This window comes from Eptesicus fuscus, chromosome 13 (assembly GCF_027574615.1).
Source record: "Eptesicus fuscus isolate TK198812 chromosome 13, DD_ASM_mEF_20220401, whole genome shotgun sequence".
Taxonomy (NCBI): Eukaryota; Metazoa; Chordata; class Mammalia; order Chiroptera; family Vespertilionidae; genus Eptesicus; species Eptesicus fuscus.
The window spans coordinates 33,091,049-33,095,487 of record NC_072485.1 but is presented as its reverse complement, the minus strand read 5'-3'; the positions used below and the strand labels follow the sequence as shown (position 1 = coordinate 33,095,487).

Here is a 4,439-nt window from a genome sequence, read left to right as displayed (position 1 = left end):
AGGGTTAGGTTTTAAATCAGCCATACACTGGGTTAGAAGCTAGACAGGGAAGCTATCTCAAGTTGTTTAATGTCTCCCACTGTGATCGTCCACATTGATAAAATGCCAATAATGCCAAAAATGCCAATAATTATAACTATTGTGAGGATTAATGAAATAATGTATGTTTGAGGTAAGATTTCCTCATCGGTGCTGGTTGCCTATCCCCATTGGTGGATAGTTTAATGATTTCTCTGACTGGGCAGCTAGTTTACAGGAGGGGATTTCTAAGTTCCTTCTCTACTGGCCTAGTCAAATCCTGTCTAACCTCCTGGTGAACCTTAGCACCTAAAAGGAGATCTCACCCCATCCAACACCCTGTAAGATTCCATCTCTAGTGTAATATCTGTATCTTCCTGTCCAAAAAGGCAGTGTAAGAAGACCCTGAACTCACCTCCTTCAGTGATCACATTGAATTCATACCTACAGATAGAGCAGTTCCCCCTGAAGAGTTCCCCCTGGAGGCTGACTTCTAACAAGTGAGAAAGAAACCACATAGAAACATGAAGAATATATATGGAGACACTATAGCATGGGAACCCATTCCCAATGCACCAACCTCCAGCAGTAAATGATCCCTGTATGCCAGGCCAGTGTTGCTCAGTGGTTGAGCATCAACCTATGAACCAGGAGGTCACAGTTTGATTCATGGTCAGGGCACATTCCCAGTTTGGGGGCTCAATCCCTAGTAAGGAGTGTACAGGAGGCAGCTAATCATTGATGTTTCTATCTCTCCCTCTCCCTTCCTCTCTGAAATCAATAAAAAATATTTTTTTAAAAAGAGAGAGAAAGAAAAGAATGGCCTTGGAACCAAGATGGAGGCATAGGTAAATGGCAGTACTTGCCATCTCCCACAATCACATCAAAATTACAACTAAAATACAGAATAACCATTATTCAGAACCACCTGAAATCTAGCTGATCTTACCCTCAACTGCCCTCCCCTGCTGGTCTGATCTTGCCCCCAAATGCCCTCCCCTGCTGGCATGATCTCACCACCACCTGCTGGCATGATCTCACCTTCCCCTGCCAGCCTGATCGCCCCTAACTGCCTCTGCCTTGGCCCCCACCACCATGGCTTTTTTTGGAAGGAAGTCTGATGTCCAGAAGATGGCTGGTCAACCGGTCTAATTAGCATATTACCCTTTTATTAGTATAGATGTATGGAGCAAGAAGAGGATGCCTTAAAAACTCAAAGGAGAGATAGATATGGAAAGGCAAAGAGGAGAGATCAAAGTGCAATTTTCAAATTTTTAAACTCATAATTCTTATAAAAATACAGAAAAATCAGGTGCCATAATTTTAATTAACTCATAAGTGAGAAAAAGAGCAGATAACAAAATTGGCTAAAAAAACAGTAAAAAATACAACTCTAAAATAAGACTTCTAAATTAATTTTCTACATGTCAGAAAAAGCATAATAAAGTTTTATTTACCTAAGTCAGATTATTTTGAGACAATATAATAGCATGATATTTAAAAGACATGGAATTTGTTTTTGCCTCATTTCCATGTTTTAGGCACTTTTTCTCAACAAAGGCTTTTTTGAGGAAATATTACACCTGATGATTGAAGAGGGAGTAGAAGTTGTCCAGTAAGAATGGTAAAGGGAAAGGCAACAAGTGTTCCAGGAATAGGCACAGTGCATAGACCCACTTCACTTCAATCGCCTGCTACCACTTTCAGACCTTGAGCTTCATCCACTTAAAAGTATGATGAGGTATCACCTCACACCTGTCAATGGCTACTATCAATAAATCAACAAATAACAAATGTAGGCAATGAGGTGAAGAAAAGGTAACCCTAGTACACTGTTGATGGGAATGCAGACTGGTACGGCCACTGTGAAAAACATTATGGAGTTTCCTCAAAAAAATTAAAAATGGAACTGCCTTTTGACCCAATGATTCTACTTCTGGATATATACCCTAAGAATCCCAAATACCAATCAGAAAGAATATATGTACCCCTGTGTTCATAGCAGCCTTATTTACAATAGACTAGATCAGTGTTCATCAGTAGGTGAGTGGATAAAAAAAGCTGTGGGACATTTACACAATGGAACACTACATGGCTATAAAAACGAAGGAACTCTTACAGTTTGTGACAGCATGGAGGGACCTCGTCATTATTATTCTAAGTGAAATAAGCCAGTCAGAGAAAGGTAAACACCACATGATCTCACTAACATATGGAATCTAATAAACCAAAATAAACTGACAAACAAAATAGGACTAGAGGCATGGACACATGTAACAGACTGACTGATCTCATAGGGGTAAAGGGTGAGTGGGACCGGAAGAGATTAACACAATAATATATATGTATATATGCATAACCCATGAACATAGACAATCATGTGCTAAAAGCTGGGGTAGGGCAGCAGCTAGGTGGAGGGGAGCAAAGGGAGATAAAATGGTTGACATTGTAATACTATCAACAATTTTTAAAAAAGAAGAAACTGAATCAATAATTATTAGCCTTCCTAAACAAGAACTACCAGTCTCATACATTGGCTCTAAGCAGACACAGACCTTCACTGTTTACTCTGACCAGCAGCCAGCTATGCTCATTCAGGTTTACGATGACGAGTGCACCATAACCAAGGATAATAATCTACTTGGCAAGTTTGAATTCACAGACATAGTTCATACTCATAGACATATCAGCTGTACTCTGTGATGTTCCTCAGATTGAAGTCACTTTTGATATTGACACCAATGGCACCTTCAACGTCTTTGCTGGGGATAAAAGTACAGGAAAAGAAAATAAGGTTATCATCACTAACCACAAGAACCATTAGAGCAAGGAAGACAATAAACATATGGTCCCCGAAGCGGAGAAGTACAAAGCTAAAGAGGAGAAGCAGTGGGACAAGGTATTGTCCAATAATTCACTTAAATTATTGGCAATCAACATAAAAGCATAACTGCTGAAGATGAGAAACTTCAAGTTAAGCTCAATGATGAGGATAAATAGATGATTCTTGACAAATGTAATGAAATCATCAATTAGTTTCATAAGAATCAGGCTGCAGAGAAGGAAGAATTTGATCATCAGCAGAAAGAGCTGGAGAAAGTCTGCAGCCCTGTGATTCCCAAGCTGTCCCAGAGTGCAGGAGGTAAGCCAGGGGGAATGCCTGGGGCTTCCCTAGTTATGAGGCTCCTCCATCTGGTGGTTCCTTCTCCTGGAACCACCAATGAAGAAGTGGATCACGGCAACCTGATCCACCTCTTAGTTTTTGTTCCATACGAAACATTGAAAGACCCAAATTTGTACCAAATTCCATGGCAGTTTTAATGATGAGCTGCTATAGTAAGTAACTGGCAATCTCTATACTTGCATATAGAACATGTGCACAAGGACAGGAAAAACCCTGCACTTCCTAGGCACTACAGTGTAAGGGTAAAACACAATATATTAAGTCAAACAGTATTTGAAATTGTCACAAAAAAAACACACAAAACAAAACTCTACCTCATTATAAACCACAAACTTTTTCTGCATTCAAATATAGTTTAGTTCTAAGGATATAAGATGAAACTATGGAGGTATGTTTCCCTGGGCCTGAGTAGTATTAATTATGAGAGGGGACGCTTTTTACTGAGGAAAGATTACCAAGTGACAGTGCTGTCTTCATTTTCGTTAATAAATGCATTTTGGCATTTTGTAAGTAGTTATGATGTGTTAACCCTCCAAAATGTGGGACCCAAGCAAGGGCCCAACTTTCCCAGATGTTGTAGGTATTATTATTAACCCATTTATCAGATGAGAAAACTGGGGCTTTAGTGTATCAGTCAGCATAAAATATAGGAAATAGAAACATCTCTAGAGAGCTCAAGCAGAACAGGATTTAATTCACAAATTATTTGTTTACAAATTGATTGGGAGGCTTAGAACATGGAGATAGAAACCTATTTTCTCCATTAACACAGAAAAGGAGAAATTATACACAGAGGAAATTGGGCTTTGTTTGCAGTGAGTTAAGTATAGATATAAAGATTTGATTGCTTCTTTGGGTCAATGAGAATGGGGCAGCTGAGAAGAAAGAAAACCTATGAAAGTAGATGTGGGGCCTGTTCAAGGAAACTGGTGTGAGTGCCAGTGTTTCAAATTTAGTTGCTCATATTAATCATTAATTTACAGGTAATCAATTTTCTTAGTTATATGCTCTTCGTTTAAACTTGATGATGTTAACCATTCATTTACAGGCCAAAAATCTTCTTAGTTATATGCTCTTTATGTTCACGAAATTTACCAAGATACATAATTGGTGATCAGTTTCATACTCTAAAGTAGAGAGATAGAAAGCCCTCATAATATTGGTTTGTGAAATGTAGTGCTTTATTCCACTCTATGCCAAACACACAGTCCCAGTCCAAGTCCAAAGTCCAAAGTCC

The 4,439-nt window shown here is 39.0% G+C and overlaps 1 pseudogene; it reads left to right on the top strand.

The window, feature by feature from the left end:
- The first annotated feature begins 2,454 nt into the window (after positions 1-2,454).
- On the top strand, positions 2,455-3,339 carry LOC129151174 (heat shock cognate 71 kDa protein-like; annotated as a pseudogene).
- The last annotated feature ends 1,100 nt before the right edge of the window (positions 3,340-4,439 follow it).